General features: G+C 38.7%; 1 protein-coding gene across 6 annotated transcripts in view; it reads right to left on the reverse strand.

Moving 5' to 3' along the window:
• DGKB (diacylglycerol kinase beta) overlaps positions 1 to 23064 on the reverse strand; it is a 692138-nt gene that overhangs the window by 311411 nt on the left and 357663 nt on the right. The window lies entirely within an intron of this gene.

Raw genomic sequence — 23064 nt, forward strand, 5'->3', positions numbered from 1 at the left:
TCATACTGGCTTCTTGTAGACCATGCCAGTGGACCATAATCACAGAGAGATTTTGCCCAGCTGACAAGCTTCAAGGATCATCTTGGTGATTATCCCTGCTGCCTGAGGACTAGCTGAGGGAAGGATGGAAGGGGACATTCTCACAGTTTTCTCATGAGGTCACAAGTGCATTGGCCATCTATAGCTCTTCTATATCTAAAGTGACATTATAATAGAGTACCCAGAAGGGGAGCCGAATACAGGTCACGTTGTGTTTAAGACATCTATAACTTTTAACATTTAGCATTTAATTTGGTTTGAGTAATTTCATTGTGACTTATTTGTCTAGTGACCATTGATTTTATAAACTTCTGGAAGAATAGGGCCATATCTATTCTTTCCCCCCTCAGTACCTATAAAAGCAGAAGCCTTAAATAAGTTGCACCCAAGTGGGATGATAGCTGCCCTGATTTTCTCAATGCTGATTAAAGCCAGAGGATTTGAAATGAAAAGTTTCATGATCATAGTAGCTCCTCAGACAGGGGTAGAAATATGTATCTCTCTAGAGATATCCATCTCTCTATGTCAATGCCTGGCTTTCTCTACCTACTCATTTGCATATGGGCATCTAGAGGATGTTGGTTATGTCAAGGAAGTTATGGTGTATAACTAACAAATAAAAATATAATTTCATGGGGAAGCAGGTCAACCTTCCACACCATGCTCATGATAAGCTTTAGAAATGGGAAGCTCAGGAAGAAAGCTGATAATTAGGGGTCCATATTGCAGAAGATGCAGGGGAGAAAAAATAAATTCTAAGAGGCAGAAAAGAATCTTCATATCAAGATTATGTGAGGGGGCAACTAGGTGGCACAGTGGATAAAGCACCGGCCTTGGATTCAGGAGAACCCGAGTTCAAATCTGGCCTCAGACACTTGACTCTAGGGGGCAGCTAGGTGGTGCAGTGGATAGAGAACCCGCCCTGGATTCAGGAGTGCCTGAGTTCAAATCAGACACATGACACTTACTAGCTGTGTGACCCTGGGCAAGTCACTTAACCCTCATTGCCCTGCCCCCCCCCAAAAAAAGACTATGTGAAAGGTTATGGGAATTCTGAAGGATGCTGAAGATATACACACCCATACATTGGAACATGTGTTGTGGAATGAAGACCTGAGGTATTCCTAAAGCTAGCTGTGTTGTTTAAAATCAGACCATTCAAATGTCCCATGTCTCTAAACTATTACTATTTTCCTCTAGAACAAAGGTTCTTAACTGGCATCCATGAACTTAAAAATGATTATTTCAATATAATTGGTTTCTTTTAAATCCATTTTATTTTATTTTATACATTAAAGAACCATATGTGGAGGAGTCTGAAGGCTTCACCAAACCACCAAAGATGTCTATGACACCTAAAGTTGTAAAAAAAAAACTTTTACTTCTGGAGAAAGTGAGAAATTAGCAGACATAAAAAGCACCAAATAATAGAAATTACTATATCTTGCAATAGATAGGAAATAGCATATTGCTGATATGGGGGTTAGTTTTAAAAATAAATGCTAGAGCAAAATCATATAATTTGTTTTTCAAAGAAAGAAACTGAAGATATTGATAGTTACATTAAAATGTTCCAAGTAACTAAATAGTAAAGAAATATAAATTAAAGTATCTCAAGGATTCTCCATTACAATTATAAGGCTATAAAAGAAGTCAAAAAAGAAAAGAAAGTGACAGATTTCAGAAGGACTTCAGGCAAACAGGCACATTAATGGAATACTGGTAGAGCCATTAATTGGCCTGACTAGTAGGGGAAATCATTTAGAACTGTGCTCCAAAAATCACCAAACTATGTGTATACCCTTTGGACCTACCATTATCACTAATAGGTTTATACACTGAAGAGATCAAAATAGGGGAGAAAGAAACATATGAAGATATATACATAGGTAGATAGCATAGATTGCATATTAATGTTGAGAGAGAGAGAGACAGAAACAGAGAGTTGCTTCCTTATTTATGGCATATTTTTCATAGTAAGGAATTATAGACTGAGGAGATACTCATTAACTAGGTCCTAGCTGAACTGATTATGCAATATGAATTTAATAGGATATAGTTGAGCCACAAATAAATGAAGGAAGGGATGATTTGGGAAAAAAAAAAACAAAAGCAACTTGAAAAGCCCAGTAAACTGATACAAAATATGAAGAATACAGAGAACAACTGATACAACATGGAAATAACAAACTTTGAAGGATGTTAAAAAAAAAAGTTGAATCAATGCTATGATAAAACACAATTCCAAAGGCTAAAAACAAATCATGTTACCCATTAGTTGAGAGAGATTTAATGGATTCAAGAGACAGAATGAGATATATGTTGATGGCACTGCAATTGCAGGCATGTGTTTTCCTTGATTATAACTGATTTTTTTAAGATTTTATCAAAATCCAAAGTCAGTAATTTCACAGTTAAGGTCTATATTTAATGCATATCAACCCAGCTAGGCCAATGTCACTTGTCTTATGGAAATTATACTATCCCTGAGTGAGATTTTAGATATTGTCACAGCAGAAAATTCCTTAGTAGCCTCAGGCCAAGTCATAGCGGAATGACCTCTCTGGGAACTGAATTGGGACTACAATGATCCACAGCAATTCCAAGAATTAAAAGATGCTAGGGTAACACTACTGAAGGGAATGGAATCTTGCTTTAAAAAAAAAGTCTGAAAACTGGCAGAAATTCTTAAAAATCACTCAGGAGCTTAATGAACAACCTAATAGATTTTATGATAGACTTTGTGAAGCTGCTAGGCAATTTACAAGGCTAGAACCATTATATTCCAAGGATTCCTACATCATGCTTAATATATTTGTCCACCAATTCTTGCCAGACATCCACAAATATTTTATAACGCTGTGTCCAGGTTGGAAAGATATGACTGTAGAAAATATTAAAGAAGCAGCCACATATATCTTTGAGGCAAATGAGGAAAATAGAGCTAAACAGAACATTCTGGCACCAGTGCTTTCAGGTCAGACATTTAAAAGTCAGCACAAACCCCCTAAGGTGTGCTATTACTGTGAAAAACGAGGACACTTGCTGAGAGAATGTAGAGTTAGGGAACAAAAACTTAAGCAGGCAGTGACTGAGAGTCTTGAAGATTTTTTTAAGGAGAAATCTGAATAATTATGAAAATTTTTACCAGAAAGGAAACAACCAAGATAATTACAGGCCTTATTACAAATAGAATCAAAATAATCATAGAATCTGTCAGGGAGGTACAGAAAGACAGAGTCAGAATCAGGGTAACTCTAGAATCCCTCAGAGGGAGACACATGACTAATGGTGCAAAGGGGAGGAATGGACAATAGACACCGAAAGTTTTATTCTTCCAGATCCTGAATATATTAACCCTCTTATATGAATCCATTCACCTTCCCAGAGTAATGAACCCCATGTGACCCTCAAAGTTGGGGACAGTTATTATGATTGTTTATTAGACACAAGAGCCTCTAAATCAGTCTTAGTGAGTAAAGGTGGATGTACTGCTATTAAAATTGGAGAGAAAGAATCTTGGGTTCATTATTCCCATGTAAAGCCTGCACAACTTGTAGGTAAAGTAATTTCAGGTAAAACTCAACTAGCTACTAAAGAGCAAAGAAACCAAACAGCCTAGAGGTAATAGATAGTTCAAATTTGCAAACTTTATCAATCAATTACAAACCCTCGGACTCAAACTCCGTAAGGTATCAGGAGATTGAAATTGTCTTTTCAGACCCCTCAGAGACCAGTTAGAAGGTCATTTGAAAAACAATATCAAACACAGACAAGAAAATGCTAATTATATGCTCAGTCATAAAAAAAAGAGTTTGAGCCTTTTATAGAAAACTATATTCCCTTTGAAAAATATGTTGCTGATTTGAAAAAAAGATGCTAGTTTTGTTGGGAATGATGTGATTGTAGACTTTGGAAAACATAACCAAATGAATGTAGTCATTCATCAGCTGAATAAACTCCTGTGGCAAATTTGTGGTACAGACAAAGCCAATGCTAAAGAACTCCATTTTTTCTACCATAACAATCATTTTGACAGCATTAGAAGAATCAGTAGTAATTCAAAAACCCCTGCCACTTTGGAATACAGAGAATTGGGGAACCAGTTCAAAAAATGTAGTGTACCCCAAATTGTATCAATATAAGTTCTTACCTTAAACAAGCTTTTCTTTCTACAGGCAAAAAACTTCTCTACCAAGAGCACATGACTCTTTTGCTGATTGAGGTTTTATTTCCATTTGATAAATTGATTATCACTTCAAGTATCTGTTATCGTCATTGTATTAGATGGAGAATTCATAGACAAGATGATGTGGTTTACCTAATGAAGATTCGGTACTAATGTTTAATATTATCAGCCATTTCCATTTATATATCATTGTGACTATGTACATTCTGGGTATGGTTTGGGATTATTGTACATATTACAAGTATATCCTGAGATGCAGCATAACACATTTTTGCCATCATATTGTCTTTGGTGAAATTAATATGAGATCCATGAATTATGAAGACTTACCATTCAAGAGACTAATTGTTCTTTTTTTTTTTTTCAGTTTCCCAAGTTTTATTGCAATACTGTGGTTGACCACAGGGAGAGAACCAGAATATTGGAAAGGTATCTCTTGAATAGTGAAAGAAAAGACAGTTATATTTATAGTATGGATAAATTGATTATCAGTCTCATTATAATAATCTCCACCTTGGGGAGGGCCTGTCCTACTCATTATAAAACTCTTATCATAATTGTAATTCCTGGGGGTCCTAAGCCAACCCCTGAGGTGGGGACCTTTTTCAGTGGAGGTATGTTTTGGGGGTTTACACGTCATAAGCTGAATCTGGAGACAAATTTGGCCTTTTCTGCGCATGTCTCTTTCTGATTCCCATGGCTAGTTTCAAAATATAATCATTTTTCATTAGAATTTCTATAGGTTGTCTTTTTCTTTTATTGTTATTTTGACCTGACCTGTTCTGGATGTTGATCACTATGGGTATGAGAACCTAACAGAAGTTATCCATTAACTGGGATCTGACTCCCTTTTAGAGCTAATATCTGTGCTGGAGCTTGGGTCTTAGGTTTTTCAATTAACCCCTTTTTGCCTCCTACATCGTTCCCCCTTTTTCATATACCCCAGAAAAAGGATGATCATCTCTTCTGTTACTACTTCCTGCTGAGTGGGGGTGAAGTAGGGGCCCACAGAGGGTTTATTAATTGAGGGAGATGTAGGAACTAATGTTACAAATGCAAGAACCACAACACAAAACACAAATGATTTACAAACAGACCAAGGGGCAACAGGGACCTAATACAGAATAAATCTAAGAGTTCCATGAAAAACTGAACAAAGCAAGGAGATTAATTGTTCTTACACTGACCTTAACAGAGATGGTTCAACTCCATGATGTAGGCCCTGAAGGGGATATACAGGAGGAGAGACAAGTTCATGTAAAATGCCCTGATGGAGGCTGAGAGAACAGCCATTCAGTGAAACCTGGAGGCAGGATTCCCTTTGTACAAATCCATTCAGGAAGTCCACAGTTTGCGGATGATAGCGGCTATGTAGAGCACAATCACTGGACATGGTCCAGTTTCTTCCTTTCTCTGTCCAAAAATGGCCTGGTGTAATGGAAGCTCCAACACATGCACCTGGTTCGACTTCACTCAGCTTTTTCACTCTGTCTGGTGGCATGCTCAGAATCCATCCACCTGGGGCCTAACACAATTACTGGATGTCTATGGAACCACAAGATGCAGTATGGTAACCTTCCCATAACATTTTCAGGTGTCACAGACAGAATACTATATTGGGCCTTGATCCAGACACATGGTAGTAAAAAGTGTTACTGACATCATAACTGTCTCAACTTTGTATAAGTATCCTCCACAGGGGTGAATAAAATATGCTGTATGTATCAAGTTTAAATTTGGTCTATATGGGTTATATTTTGAAGAACTCTCACTGTTTAATTTGATCACTGACAATGCTATACTAAAGATTATTGGAAATCCAGCAGTTAAACAGCTAAAGAAGTAAAAGTATCCAGAGACAACCAGAATCTAGATGAGAATCCAAACTCCCTGATGGCATCTTAATACTCAACAAAGACAAGATTTAAAGGACTCCAAATGAACATTTTTGTTTTCTTCCTTCTGTTACTATATACACCATCTGTAATATGTATCTTCTGCAGAGCCTTTCCCTCCGTAGACATTGTCAAAGCATGAGCCCATGAGGAACTGCCCCTCTGGATAAAAATTTCCCCTTCTCCTTTTCCTATATTGTTATTAGCATATTATTTGTTAGCGTAGGTTATGATATTCTGTTACTTTTTTACTGCTTCATCAAAGAAATATCCTGTGCTTCTTAATGAAGGATGGGGGAAATGTAAGGAATTGATTGTGATTTGGAGTTTCTATAACCCCATTTTTGCTTCATCATGGTCAGACTAAAAAGATGCAAGCTTTAAAAGCCTACGAGAAGATGGGTGTGTACTTTAAGAGATGATAGAACAAACAACACAAAGAATATTTATCGAGCCAAAGTATCAAACTAAAGTAGCTAACCCCCACCTAGGAGTTCCCCCACAACCACATGGGTCTGGCCAAATTATAATGGGGACAGCCTAGGGGGTATGTTAAACCAATTGGAGACTCAGCCTGGCTATAGAACCACCCTTCCTATGAGAGAGGCAGGAAGTGGGGAGAGACTCTCAGAGGGAGGAATAGGAAGGAAGGTGGAGAGAGAGAGAGAGAGGAGCTAGTTTTGTTTTGAACTTCCGACCTAACCCAGAAAGACTGCAAAGCTCATTCTCCTTAGAATTGCAGATTCCAGGTGGTGGTGAGTTCGTGTTGTTTAAGTGAAGCTAGCTAGTTAGGCCAGCTGAGCTGGAAACAAGTTTAGGGTTTGAGTTAGTTTTTGCCAGACCCAAGCTGTTCTGAGTAGCTGAGGAAGGAGAGCTGATTTGAGGTACCTGGGGGCCTTTTTATCCTGGAAAATTAAATTATAACTATCTGGGAAGTGGGACATATTTTTCCCTTTCTCTATCCCCTTTCTCAGTTTACGTGGCTATATTAACTCCATTTGTGTTGTACACTTTGTTATCATTAATAAAACCTGATTTGTTTGTGGAAAAGAGGCTGCTAATCTCCTTTCTTATTAGTCTGGGAGACATTACTGAAAAAGAGGCAGTTTGGACAAGGGGAAACTCTGAACCTAGAGGTCCCCCATTATTTTCTGAATCCCAATATTACAGTGAGCCACCCAATTAACTCTCCCCATACTGAATTTGGCCCTAACAGTTTCATGTTGGACTTTTAAGTTGCTTCCAGTTTTGTTTTTTGTTTTGTTTTCTTCTTTGAACATGCTACTAAGAAAATATTTTCACAGACAGTTCTTATTTTTTTTTCTTTTTCTTTGCTTTTTATAACACTACTGTCAATGTATTTTCTAAACAAGGGAAAAACTGGGTTAAAAGGTATGCTTATTTCCATAACCTTTACTGAACAGAACTAGAATGTTCTATAGAAAGACATTGATTCCAGGAGCAATGAAGAGCACACCCACAATCCCAACAGCATTGCCTTTCATTGCTGTTGAGGAGGAGGAGGAAGATGAGGAGGTTGAGGTGAGGATGATGAAAATACTAATAACCATTGTAGCCCCATTAGGTTACCACCAAATGTACAATCCCACTCAAGCATTGGATCCCTAGTGGGATGGTGGATCTCTCCGTGAACCCTCATTCCTACATCAGAGCTCATAAGCTCCTAAAGATAAACGTCCTTTTAATAGCCCATAGACAAAATTAAACTAGCTCAAACCAAAGGCAATTTTGTAAGATAGCCTGGTAAGAAGAGAATCTCATGTCATAAACCTTGGACATGCTTTCCCACAAGTAACACAAAGGATCGATGGGAGGAGAGGACACTTATTTAGTTAGGCATACACATAGGAAATAAATGGATAAGGCAATCTAAGGTCCCAGGATCCTTAGGTACCAGGGCTTTTTCTCTTCTCAAAGAAACATCATGTAATATCATGTCCCCATTGTCCTCTCCCTTTGAGTACAGAATTTTGGCTGGGCAGGTCACTTAGCTCGGCTCTCTAGACCAGCTTCTCTTTAAGGTTCAACTTTAAACTACCAGGGCTGTTCTTCTCTCAGTTCCTTAGTCAGCTGTCTTCTCTCCTTCCTGAGGTCTAGGTTGTTGAAGGTGCTTCCTGCTACCAGTGTGCACTTTGTTTCTGGATCTACCTCTGAACTCCATTAGATGGAGTATTTCCTACTGTGATTAGTTAGCTTCCCTGCAAGGAGTTGTGATCAATAGGGGAGAAGAAGAAAAAAAAAAGGCCTGTGCCCTCACCCCTTGCTACAGTCTAGTCAAATTGCTGGGATGGCCCGCCACAAAGCTGGTCCCTACTCTGAATAATTCAAAATAACACATTTTAAAATGATGCTCAAGGATTGAAATGCTTAGCTTTGTAAAAGTGGCAGGGGTGGGGCACATCTTAATACAGCCAATAGCAAGCTGTCTTTCTCACTTAAACAGAGAACTCCTCCACCATTCCTGAATGGTGTATAGATTGGTCTTTACACCTGGTTAGCATATTAGTTATTATCTCTTTTATCTGCCCCTTATATTCTGTGATTATATCAACTAGCTAGTAGAAGAAGGGCCATACTCCTCCCCTCCCCCATACCAATGTGATAGGTGGGAGGGATACCTCAAAGTTGTGTTGCCTTGAAAATAATTCTTAATGATGTTGATCATGCAGAGAAGGGGTTTCTTTGAAAGCATATTTCTCTTCTTTTCCAAATTATCTGTTCATATTCATTGGACCATTTATCCATGGCGTACTAAAAGTTACCACTCTGACTTGTTAACATTTTCTTATACATTGGAGATGCCAAAATTTTAATCTGTCGTGTTTGCCATAAACATTCTCCCAATCTGTTATTTTTCCTTTTTTCTATTATATTTGAGTTCCACAGAAGTTTATCTCTTTTATTTTATGATACTTCAAGAAATCTATCTTGTGCCCAATAATTCTTTTGATTTGTTAAATTGAAAGAAATGTCTCTCCACAAGTGAGATAAATATTTGCATTTTCTTCCATCTTTTATAAAATTCATTTAAAAAATGTTTAAGACATGCCTCCAGCTGAATCAGAAGGGTATATGTCTTAAGATGTGGGTCCAAATTCCTTTCCTGCCAAAATCATATTGACAATGACCTTTCTGAAGTCCGTTTGTTAAATAATGAATTCTTTCCAATTTTTGTCTTCAAACATTTTCATCAGACACAAATCTTTTGTATACGTTTGTTTGAATTCTGATGTATCCGCTCTATCCCATTGATCTATTTCTCCATCTTTCTACTCAGGACAGAGTGCTTGATACTGTTCTGTACTCTGTCTGAAGGGCAGGGTTGGGAAGTGGAATAGGCAGGGTGTGGGGTGCCCCTGGCAATAGAAGTGCTTTTGAATGGGCCCTTTCATCTTCTTCTGGGCTTCTTCTTTTTCCAGATAAATATTTTTCATAATTTTGCTTAATTCTCTAATGTATCCTCCTTGGGTTTGGATTATTATTAAATTAAATCAATTAATTTGGGGACTATTATTATTGTCCTGTATTCACCTGAACTATCCAGGAGCCCAAAATATTCCTCCAGCTAACATACATACATACATCCACATCTATAAACACACACAATTGTTAGTTCCTTCTTTGGGGATTAGTGATTAAAATGTTATTGCTCTCCTTAGAAAAGCAGACTATCAAATATTTGATTTTTGTTATTATTGTAAATGGCATTTCCTCCCATATATTTTCTTGCTCTTACAAGGAAATGAGAGTGCAAATGATTTGCGTGGGTTCCTTGTATATTTGGTGACTTTCTGAAGCTGAATTCCATTAATTTTGGGAGTGAGGGTTTTGGCTTTCCTTGAAATACTAGAACGTCCATGAGTTCATGAAGGTGATACTCTCCAGATGTTATAGTTTCCCTATGGTAGGGTCTCAATTGGTAAATTTCAGGTTACACGAAAAGTCAGCCTAGCAATCTACAAGGGGAAAATCAACTATCTGAAGCATAAACAATACCCAGATTAAGACATTCAGTAAAGTGATGATCTCTCTCTCTCTCTCTCTCTCTCTTTTCTTCCCCCCCTCTCTTTTCTTTCCCTCTCTCTCCATCTCCCTCTTCCTTTCTCTCTCCCTCTCCTCCCCACCCCCCAACTATTCTCAGGTTTCCTCAATCTAGCTCCCAGAAAAAAAAATAAAGGTTCTCCAATGCTCTTTCTATCACTCTAAGTTATTGAACCCATGTTTCTCTTCCCTTCTTCTCTTTTGCTGGATATCATCTGGACAAGGTTCTGGACTGCCTTTCTTGCCTCTTCATTATTCACTCTTGCAATCTAATTTCCTTCCCTACCACTCTGAAGAAATTGTTCTCACAAATAACTTCAATGAATACAAATCATTAAATCCTGTGACCTTTTCTCCACCTTCAAATTCTTTGACCTCACTGAAGTTATTGACACTATTCCCCCCACGGGTCCCCCCCCCCGTTCCTTCCTACAGGATACCTCTCATCAACTTGAAATACGGTGACACCCTACTTCCAGGTGTCTCCTCCTGCTTCTGTAAAAAGTCCTTGGTTGGCTGCTTACCCTCCTCCTTGTGCTTTCCCCAAACTATTCTTTGACTGAGCTCTGGTCTGCTTTCTTTGCACTCTCAACTTTTGACACCTACTTTACTTCATTAGTTTACTACTAGCTCCATGCAGATGCCACCCAAAGCTTAATTTCCTTCCTTGTCCCCTCTGATCTCAAATCTTCTGGAAATATAGATACTTGTAGGACATCTCTTCTTATCTATCCCATGGTACTTCAAAACTAATTGCACACATAACCAAGATGATTTACAATTCCTCCTTCTAAACCTACCGCATTCTGTGACTTCACCATTGATGTTTGTGCTGCAGCTCTACATATACCAAACATTAATCTTGTCAAGACATATAAGTGACCATCAATACCACCATGACTACTGTAAGTTGTTGTCTGTAAGGGGCTAAAATTCTAGCTGGACTGTCTAAAAATCTAATCAGTGGTCACCAATAAATTAGAAGCTTTAGCAAGAGTTTAGACTTTTAAGCATTTATTAAGGAGCATAAGAATTTGGTGCGGAGAAAGAAAGAGGTCAAGATGCCTTCATCTATCTATCTAAGGGAGCCAGCATCTCTGCTCCACTCCACACAAGGAACCAGCAAAAGAGAGACCTCGCCCCTTCTTTGTCACAGAAGTGTCCTGTGAAAATGGAAACAAGGCCATCCAAACACACACAGCTAATTGGCTGGTGACTTTGATCAACAGTATCTACGAGCAAATGTCACTTCCTGATGTCAAGGCCACATGGCTTGTCCTCAGGCCAGAGCTCACAAAATATTCTTCCCAGCAAGGGGCAGTATTCCAACTCTCATACTAGAGATATGTATGAAGAACTGAACAGATCAGGGATAAATGATCAAGTGAAAAGAAGCCCATATGTGGGAAGGATTATGGGTCTGAATCCCAGTTTTGCCACTTACTACCTCCATGATTGTAAACTGGTCTCTCGACATCCTTGGGTCTACTCTTCAATAAATGAAAGGGTTTGATTGCATGAGATCCCTTTCCATTCTCATGGCATCATCTTATAATTCTATACCCCTTACTCATGAGTTGGCGTAGCAGCTATAGCTCACCCATTAAAACTCCAAAAATTAATTTATAGACTAAATGTCATCAAAATACCAATAGGGCACTACATTGAATGACATAAAGTTGTTGCAAACTCATATGGAAAAGCAGATGGTCACAAATATGATGTACTCTGAAAAAAAGAGACTAAGGGAATGAGAGTTAGCACTGCCAGATTTCCAAATTATGAAACAATACACAAGTGCATGTGCATATATGTCTGCATTTATATTTTATATTCAATAATGTCCTCAATTGGAGTGAGAGCTACTTCACAACTGAGACAGAGTATTCTTTTCTTTTTCTCTTTCCTTTTGTGAGGTTTAAAAATGTTTTAAACTAGCAACGTTCTTAAAGCTCACAGAAATATATAGTGGGATGTAAGGTTCTAACTATAATCTTTGTTGTCCTTTCAAGTATAAAATTTTCCCAGAAACCTTTTTTGTTTGTAATTTTAATATTTTTTCAATTACATGTACAATTTTTAAACTTTTTTTTTAGAATTTTGAGTTCCAATTTTTCTCCCACTCTTCCTTCCCTCCCCTCTCATTGAGAAGGCAAACAATTTGATAAAGGTTATACATGTGCAGTCATGCAAAACATATTTCCATATTAGTCATGTTGTGAAAGAAAACAGAAAAATAAACAAGAAAAATGAAGTTTTAAAAAAACAAAACACACAGTATGGTTTGATTTACCAGAAGCTCTTACTGAATAGTAATTCCATTCTTGATGTGGCTGTTGTTGTTTTTTTTTTTTCTTTTTGTTTTTTGCTCATGGATTTATTTATATTCATTTTGATTTTTTAAAATTTTGTTTTGGCCTGTATTATTATTTAATAATCATAAGTATTATAATAGTATTGCATTTTATATTTATACAATATAAATCATTATGATAATTGTACATAATGATATATTCTAGGTTATTAGTCTCTCTATTTTGTTGATTTTTTTCTATTTTTTTTCCAAAACCATATACATGAGAGGTAGATTGGCATTTTAGTCATAAAATTAGCCTCAAGGCCAGGAAGACCTGGATGCAAGTCATGTCTTACACACAATGCCCTTGTGCCTTCTGCAGATTATTTCAACTCTCAGTGCTCTAAGCTATTCTCCAAGGTTTCAGTTCCGTAAAATGTGCCAATTTGCACTGATGAAGTTTGTAGTTTCCTCACCTGGGAATTCCTCACAATAGTGAAATCACAGGGACCATCCCATTCATACCCACATATTTGTTGCACCTGAATGGGGTTCACACTGCTTTAGAGGGATTCACTGCAGTTTTCCTCCCAAAGATAAATGGTAAGCATGAGAGAAATGGTAGGATGACGTATTCAACAGTAGGACTGGTATCATTATCTTGGCTGAAAACATTCTTTAAAATGTTTATAGATGTTTTTAATGGATGGTTCCACTGTGTTTTTCCCTCTCTGAAACATTACCATAAACTTTTCCTCAAGACTAGAATGGAGGCAGCTAGGTGGCACAATGGATAGAATACCGCCCTTGGAGTCAGGAGGACCTGAGTTCAAATCCAGCCTCACACACTTGACACGTACTAGTTGTGTGACCCTGGGCAAGTCACTTAACCCCAATTGCCTCACAAAAAAAGACTAGAAAGATCTGGGGGCAGAGCCAAGATGGACATTATATGGACAGAGCTCCTGACACAATTACCCCCACAAAGATCAATAAAACAAATCCTGGAGCAGTAAAAGCCACAAAAAGCTGAGCTGAGATTATTCTCCAGCCAAAGACAGCTTAGTGAGGACTTTGCTGGGCAGTGAGAGGAGTCCACCCCGTTATGTGCCCTACAGAGACCCTAGGCACACTGAGCCGAGAAACCTTACCCCTGGGCCTCCAAATCAGCTGCTACACCAGCGTCTTCAGAAACTAAGCTTATGATTGGGTTTGAGGGCTGAATGGCTGGCTGGGGGGTGGAAGATACAGGTGTGTCTGTGGAACCTAAGGAAGAATTCAGCTATCCCGCCCCAGCAGGGAATGAGGAAGAAATCCTGAGTGGCAGGAAGCACAGGTGCAGGAGGGGTACAGGCTTGTCAGAGCTAAGAACCACCACAGCACATAAAGTTCTGCAGGTTGATTAAATAGCAAATTGGGTTGAGGTTATCTTAGGACCAGAGAATAGGCCAGGCAGGAGAAAAACCTGCTCTCCCTCAAAACAAAATACCTGGGACCCTCTAAAGCTTTGAACAGTGTAGCTTGGAAGTAAGTCCCCAGTGTAAGAGGGAGTTAAAAGTCAAGTTAAAGACAGAAAGATGAGCAAGCAAAGAATATTGAGAACTATTGAAAGTTTCTTCAGCAACAAGGAAGATCAAGGTACACCCTCAGAAGAGGAGAGCAACCTCAGGGTCCTTGCATCCAAAGTTTCCAAGAAAAATAAATATTGGTCTCAGGACAGGGAAGCACTCAAACAAGGCTTTGAAGTGAAAGTAGGAGAGATAGAAGGAAGATTTAGAGAGGTGGAGGAAATAATGGAAAGAGAAATGACAGAGATGCAGGAGAGTCATGAGAAAAAAGTCATTAGCTTAAAAAGCCAAATGGAAAAGGAAATACAAAATCTCTCAGAAGAAAATAATTGCTTAAGAATTAAGATTGAACAAATGGAAGCTAGTGACTTTATGAGAAGCCAAGACACAGTAAAGCAAATCCAAATGAATAAAAAAAAATAGAGGGTAATATGAAATATCTCCTTGGAAAAACAGCCAACCTGGAAAACAGATCCTGGAGAGATAATTTGAAAATCATTCTACTACCTGAAAACCATGACCAAAATAAGACATTAAACATCATCTTCCCATAAATTGTGAGGGAAAATTGCCCTGATATTCTAGAATCAGAATGTAAACTGGAAATTGAAAGAATCCACTGATCACCTCCTGAAAGAGATCCCTAAAGGAAAACCTCCAGGAATATTATAGCCAAATTCTAGATCTCCCAGGTAAAGAAGAAAATATTGCAAGAAGCTAGAAAAAAGGAAGTCAAATATTGTGGAGCTACAGTAAGGATAAACCAGATCTAGCAGCATCTACGTTAAAGGACTGAAAGGCATGTAATATGATAGTCCAGAGAGCAAAGTAACTGGGACTTCAGCCAATAATCACCTACCAAGCAAAACTGGGTATGATCTTTCAGCGGAAAAAAATAGAACTTCAATGAAAAAAGAGTACTTTCAGCCATTTGTGATGAAAAGACCTGAACTGATTAGAAAATTTGACTTTCAAATACAAGACCCTAGAGAAGCATAAAAAAGTAAACATGAAAAATAAATCATGAGGGATATTAAAATATTAAACTGTTTTTATCCCTACATGATAAGATAATACTTCTAACTAATAAGAACTTTATCAGTATTAGGGCAGTTGAAAGGAATACAATTAGAAGACACAGGTATGAAATGAATATAAAGGGATGATATCTGTAAAGCTTTTTTTTGTTTGTTTGTTTATCCTTGATTTTGTCCAGCAGGTAGGGTGGGGCTTATGTCTGGGGCCAGGTTTGGGCTTGGGGCCTTCTGGTTCCAGGGTTGGTGCTTTGTCCACTGCACCACGTAGCTAACCCATGATGACATCTTTAAAATAAAATTAAGGGGTAAGAGAAATGAACTGGAAGAAAGGGAAAGGGAGAGGTAGACTAGGGAAAAGTAGATCACAGAAAAGAAACAAGAAAAAGCTTATGGAGGGGAGGGAAAGAGGGGTAAGGAGTGGGGGAGTGAGTGAACCTTACTATCATCATAATTGGCTCAAAAAGGGAATAACATATATACTCAAATGGGTAAAGTAATATATTTTGCCCTGAGGGAAAGTGGGAGGGGAAGGAAATGGCTGGGAGCGGAAGTAAGGAAGGGCAGATTGGGGGAGGGAGCAGTAAAAAGCAAAACACTTTTGGAGAAGGTAAAGATGTTTTGCATAAATGCACATGTATTACATATTGAATTGCTTGATTTCATAGGGAGGGTTGAGGAGGGAGGGAGGAAGAAAATTTAGAGCACAGAATTAGCTCAATGACCTTAATCTCATCAGCGTTGGCTCAAGGAGGGAATAACATCCACACTCAACTGGGAGGAGTAATCTCTTTAACCATACAAGAAAGTAGGAGGAGAAGAGGATAAGGAGGGAAGGGTGAAAGAAGGGAGATCAGAGCAGGGGAGGGGGAAGTCAGAAGCAATACACTTTTGAGGAGGAATAGGATAAAAGAAGATAGAGTACATATCATGGGAAGGGAATAGGATGGAGGGGAAAAATTATGATAATTTATTATAATGGCAAAATGTATGGTACCTACTATTCTGGGCTATTGTGAAGAAAATTCTTTGTCAAGTTTAAGGTACTATATAAAAGTTATGATGAACAGGATACTATCAGAAAAACCTGGAAATACCTACATGAACTGAAGCAGAGTGAAATGTAATGTATACAAAATAACAGCAATAGTGTAAGATGATCTTCTGGGAAGGACATGCTTATTTTCAGCAATGCAATGATCCAATATAACTCTGAAGGACTTATGAAAATTGCAGTCCATCTACTGAGAAAGAACTGATGGTATCTGAAAACAGATTGAAGCATACTTTTTTTTGGATACTTCCTTAATCTGAAGTTTTGTTTTTATATGTTTTCTCTCACCACCTAGATAATGTTGAGATATTTTCCATGACTACTCATATATAACTTATACTGAATTGATTGAGTTCTTGGGGGTGTGAGGTGGGAAGGGAGAAAGAGAAGGTGGAACACAAAGTTTAAAACAATTGATGTCAATATTTGGTTTTACATGTACTTTGCAAAATAAAATTCTAAACAGAAAAGACTAGAATGAACTTACTCATCTTTACCTGATGAAATATTGCTCTTCCTTCAAAGCTCAAACTTTTCTCTCCATATTCCCACCACCACCACCCCAACCTCCACTATATTCACAGGTGAAAAGAATCTTGTATTTTGCACTGTCTGGCCTTCACAACTGCTTGGATTTACTTAATACATTTTTCTTTATATTTATCTGTGTGTCTGTCATGTACTGTAGTCCAATGCAAGCTCAGTCTAATAGATAGATCCCTAAACCTGAAGTTAGGAAGAACTGGGTCCAAGTCCAATCTCCAACACTTATGACTTGTGTGACACTGGGCAAGTTGCTTTCTTTCTCTACCTTTCATTTTATTCTATGTAATGTGTCTAATAATAAGACATCTCACAGGGTTGTTTTGAAGACCAAACAATATGAGTTATTCATTTTGAAAATTGTTAAAGTATGATATGACTCGGGACTTTGATTTTTTCTGAAGTAAAAAATAGTTTCATTTTTTCCTTAGTTTATTCCAGTGTCTAATACTGAGGCTTAGATATAATAATTACTAAATATTTATATAATTAAATTCAAGTGAATTGGGTTCCACACAAATGTATGACATATAAATATGCTTTTCACAAAGGTTTATTTCCCTGATACTGTCATTCTTTCACTCATTCATTTTTCCATTCCCTCATTAATTCCACCTGAAGAAAAAAAAAAAGACTGTAGCCTGACTTCTCCAAAAGATTTCACAGAAACATTTCCAGGGCAGTGACTGTTCCCACGAAGCTTTGCATGGCATGGGTCAATATTCCAATCATCTCCCAGAGAAGGACAAATCAAAAAGAGGAAAAAATTAAGACATGATCAAGGGCCTGAGCAGAAGACACTGAGAATAGAGGCAATTACAGCATCAAAAGCTTGGTTATTGTAGGGCTCCTTTGCAACAGAACAGAGTGGATGTGTACATATGCTCAGGGATGTCATTCTATCCCACTGCCTCCCATCTGACTACATGTCACACCTGTGTATGGGGAGGAGCCTTATCTTATCCCTTTCTCTAATTAAATTTGAGGAACCTAAATCATGCCCAGTCATGGATCCCAGTCCAAGAGCAAATGTGAAACATTCTTCCCTGAACAACCAGAATGCTAGAAGAGATCAAACCACCTGCATCAATGTGAAGTCGCTGTCCTCATGGGCTAGGCATATCTTCATTTTATACTCACATGTCTTTGTTACAAGTGGAAATAATGTGGACAAGCATACTTTGGCCATTCACTGATACAGAGTAAAATTAAACAGCAACAACCAGAGGTATATCAGGCCCAATACTTTGATCATTGAGACAAAGATAAACCCTAACCTGAAGGTAAATTAAGTTCAGGTGGTTCAAGGCTTTAAAAGCTAAACAAAGGATGCTATATTTACTCTAGAAGCAATAATAGGAGCCACTGGAATTGTTGAGGGAGGGAGTCATGCAGTCAGATCTGCACGGGAGGAAAATGCCTTCACCAGCAGTGTGCAGAATGGACTGGAGGGCTGGTGAGAACAAAGGCCGTGAAGCCTTTTTAGGTTGGCTATAATGTTAATATAATCTTGGCAAGCGGTGATGAGGGTGTGAGTGAGTTCCATGGATACTTAACTTTTCAGCATCTCTCTCAGAGGCTGGCAGGAGAATGGGGAACACAGAGATTTTTAATGGCTCCTTAAAAGTCTTGAAATTGGAGGTGAATTGGCTAGAGGTGGCTACAACATGCTAAGACTAATTTTTTAAATAACCTTAATTAGAAATTTTAGTTTAATTGAACAGGCATAAACTAAGCAACTGATGTAATGAGTCCTGCCAGACATTATTAGGGCAAGGACCAAAAAAGCAAAGGGCAGAACCTCAGGTTTCAAGGAGGTTATAAGTCAGGTGAAATTAATTTAGGTCAGAGATCTTAGTATCTAGTGTGGGCAGCCAAATCTGAGATCCTCTTACAGCGGAATTTACCTTGTGTCACAGGATGTCAGCACTTGAAAGGATCCAACTGGAGGGTCTCCACTGAGAGGGAACCCACCACTCTCTAGCATGGATCATTCTTTGGGGAGAGTAAAGATTTTTAGTCACTTCTTCCTTACTGAGGTTCAGATATTAATCTCTACCTATCACATCTAATTGCAATAACTCTAATGATAAACTAAAGAAAATACCTTAAATCCAAGAGTTGCCACAGGACGTGAATGAGAATGCATATGTTGGGGGCATAGTTCACTAGGGAACTACAATGACTATTAAATAACATTTTTGAAGCGGCAACCTTTATTTAGTTCTACGAGTGGGAAAACCATCGGCTCTTGCATGTAACAACAGTGAGGAAGAGAAATGTGCTAACCCAGATCTTTAGCTGCGACGCCAGGTGCTGGCACTGAATGCCTCTTGGGATTTGGGAAGCGAGACGGGAATTTTTTATGGTGCGAAGACTGGCTGGCAACTGTGTGCTTTATAAAGGGCCCCTCTGGCAACCAAGAAAATCAACTCCATCCTTGGGGTTGGCATGGGGTAGGGATTGCAGGACCCTTCTCTTGGGAGACAATGGCTTGGTTGGAAAGAGCAGCCACTCCCCTTCCAAGCATTCTGATGGAGATCTAAGCAGCAGTGCTGGCCAACTCACCATCATACCCAGCTCAGCAGAGCTTTTGTCTTGGTCTCCCCAGCACTCTGCCTTGGGCAAAGGAGCTGCTGAATAGCTGAATAAATATTTCTTGGCTTGAATTGTCTTGGAAGTCAGCCCTACAAAATATGCTAAATATCTTAAAAAAAAAAAACCCAAACCTGACTCTCTTCCCTCATGGGTCCTTCTGTTCCTACCTCTAAACAATGCTTCCCATTGGCAGAGTGGGTTTACCCTGATGCAGGATGGAGTGACCTTCCAGGACTGAGTCAGAAAGCCCTAAACATAGGGAATGCATTCACTGACACTGCCTTACATATGAATGCACTCTCATAATTGCTCTGCAATTACATGGTAATTATTGACCATTTAAGGACTTTTAAGAACAGGGTGAGTATGGTACAATCAAAGCATAATTATCTGATTATTTCTGTCTTTTAAACTGCAGCCCTATGAGATATAAAAATTGCGAGTAACATGGTAATTAGTCACTGAACTACATAGTAACTTCAAGTATAATTACGAAGGAATCTGCTAGAAAATATATTTGTATTGTCGTTGTCCTGTCCAGTAATTACAGTGTAGCTACAGTGTAATACAAATGCTACAAAAAGAGTGGTAACGGGGATGCTATCATTATGCTGCCCTAATAAAGAAGCCAGAGGTTAACTAAAAATCTTTACACGATTCATTAAGAGGGAGAAGAGGAATCTCAATTTTGTCAAAGGTAGACACTAAAGATGTTAGGAGGCATGGATTGGCACTTGATACTTGGGGATGATTCAGAGAGAATTTGGTCAACTCCAAGAGAGACCAGAAAGTGAGGACACCTAGGCCAAGGAGAAGTGGGAAGGGTTCCAGCAGGTCCTGTCCCCTAGGACTCACTGGATGGTGAACAGAGAAGCCTAGAGTGGAGTAGCATTGCTGCTAGTCAGCCCCATGCTGAGCTTCCATCAGTGGAGGCATTTCCTTCAGTGGTCATCTATAATATACTAGCAAAATCCCCACCGTATACAATCATTTGGGGCCATTGTCACTTGAATGCTTTGGAGGAGATCATGTTTTCAAGATCCATACCCAAACGTCAAGTAGAGTTAGTCAAAAGAAGGACCTTTTTTCTGGAAGTTTGGGGTCTTCAAACAACTGCAAATGATGGATTCCATCTATAATACACCTCTACCCACCCTTGTTCAATTCTGTGCAGTGTCTACACTGGATGCTGATGGATCCACTCTATAGGCCATCCATACAATTGGTTATTGAAATCTACACAAAGGTGTTTTTCATCCCTTTGGTTTTTACTGTGTGAAGTGTTAGGTTGGACTTGATGATGCAACTCATTTAGGAAGCTTAACAACATTATTTGGATTAATGAAACTATAATGATGTTATGAACAAACTTGTCCATAAATCAGAAAGACTAAACCATCTATGAGGAGACCATCTTTGATTGGACTGTGGACTGGATCTTATCCATGGACATTAATATACCTTTGATAAGCCTACCTCTTCCTGCTTTAAGCCTTGCTTGATAGCAATACCAACAACTATAATGACATCATCATCAACGACAATAATTTATAATAATGATAATGTAATAATGACATTCTTTTGGAGCATTACCTAGTGCTCTCTTTCACTAGTAACCATCCCATATGAGTCTGAAAGCAGCTAATTGGAAAAAGCAGGGAATATGTAGTTATCTTTATTTAACAGAAGAGGAACTAAGTCACGAATTGATTCTGTAACTTGGACAAGTATAATAAGGTGGAAGAGCTGGTATTTGAACCCAAGATGTGAGACATGAATTCCAAGACTCTTCCCCTGGATATCCCATTTCTGATAAATTCTACAAGTAAGTACCTATTTGAGATCTGGACCGGATTGTAGTATTTATCATCCTGTGCTGCAGAACCCTAGAAGTTACTGAAAGAGTTCTGTGCATGATGCCCAGTAGACCTGGGTGAGGTCATGGCATCATGTGGGTTGTTAATCTTTCAGAAAAAAATATCTTTGAGCAATTAGCACAAGTGTCTCATGAATCAGGAATGACTGAAAAACATTTGGGAAGAGGGTAAACTCTATCAAAGAATGGAAAGAGACTCTCTGACCCTCAACTTTCTCTCACCAACAATTCCACGATAGGAATTCATTTTCAAGGTTTTCCCAAATTCTTTATTTGGTGTTAGTAATAATCATGATTATCTAATGTGGCAAACTTCATATCCATGGAAGTTTTAGAATTGGTTTCTTGTATGGAATTGCATTGCAAAAGAGTTTCAAATATTGTCTTCTACAATTAGTCTACAGTAATTGCACAGACAAGTGCAAAGGGATTACTAGTCATTTTCCCATCTTGTTAACCTTTGGGCCTGAGCAGCTCCTCAGAAAGCAAAGGTCTAAATGGACTGGAGTCCCCTTCTTGGACTGCTATTTATGCATTCAGTTGTTGTTACCCAAATATTGCTTTGATTGAGATTTCATTAAAGGTCTCTGCATTATATCAAAATGTCAATAACCCTCCTAAGACAGGAAATGTCATTTGACTCATGCTCTAGTTATTAATGTCATAACTTCCAAAATGAGCACAGTAGCTTGTTTTTGAGAGTGACGTGTTCTTTACGTCCCAGTTGTCCTTTCTTTCTTTGGTTTTCAAAAGCTAGAGTCTGTTCTCCTATAAGCCTGAACAAGGAGAGGTTAATTGTGACAGGTCCCAGGTCTGAAGTCACTTTGATCACTTTAGAGTAGATGGGGAGGGGATGGGTACAGAGGTAGAGTAGCAGGGAGCCTATTTCCCATTAGGCACTGGACAGCTCCCTGAGATATCTCACAGACATCTTAACATCAAAATGTCCAACATTAAACTCACCATCTTTCCCCCTGAAATCTCCCATCTTCCTGTCTTCTCTTTTACTGTCAAGGCTACCCAGGCTTACATCCCACATGTCATCCTAGACCCTCCTTAACTCCCTCCATTCATTCAATTACCAAAGCCTGTTGTTTTCCCTACTGTGCCCCAGCATTGAGCCTGGTGTGAGCCCTTGTCACTGCGCACCTGGCTTAATGCAATGGTTGCTGGGAACTCTGCCTGCCTCATCTTTCCCCATGCCAATGCATCCTCCACTTAGTTTTTAAAGTGACCTCCCTGTTCAACCACCTCCAGGGGCTCCTTTTTAACCCACAGGCTCAAAGATAAAACGATCTATGTTGGCTTTTAAAGCCCTTCCCAACCTGGATTCTCCCTACCTTTGCTTTCTTCTTACACCTTACACTCCTCACCCCCAATTCATTCACTCTTCGAACCTGTGACCCTGGGCTCCTGACAGATTCCAGCAGCAAATGCTCCACCTTACAAGATGGGGCCTTCTGCAGACTCCTTTTTTTCCTTTCTTTGTATCCCCCAAAGCTTAGCTCAGTGACTGGGACCAAACAGGCAAATACTAAATGTTTGTTGGCTGACCATCTAAGGGCTTTCATCTTCTACTTATACTTCCCCCCATCCCCATGGCTGGGCCAACGCTCTTGGGTTTTCTGTGTACCTTTCATTCTCTGTATTTCAGGATAATGATAATAGTAATAGTAATGATGATGATGATAAACACCGCTATAGAAATGAGATTTTTAGAGAAATAACAAAATTTATAGAAATAATAATATTTCTATAAATAGAATTTATATATTGCCAGTCATGTGCCAGGCAATGGGCTATGTTGTTAACAAATGTTATCTCATTTGATCCTGTTGATATCCAGGGTGGTAGGTACTATCATTATTACCATTTTACAGATGAGGAAACTGAGGTAAAGAAGGTTAAAT

Source organism: Dromiciops gliroides, chromosome 5 (assembly GCF_019393635.1).
Source record: "Dromiciops gliroides isolate mDroGli1 chromosome 5, mDroGli1.pri, whole genome shotgun sequence".
In the NCBI taxonomy this organism is placed as follows: domain Eukaryota; kingdom Metazoa; phylum Chordata; class Mammalia; order Microbiotheria; family Microbiotheriidae; genus Dromiciops; species Dromiciops gliroides.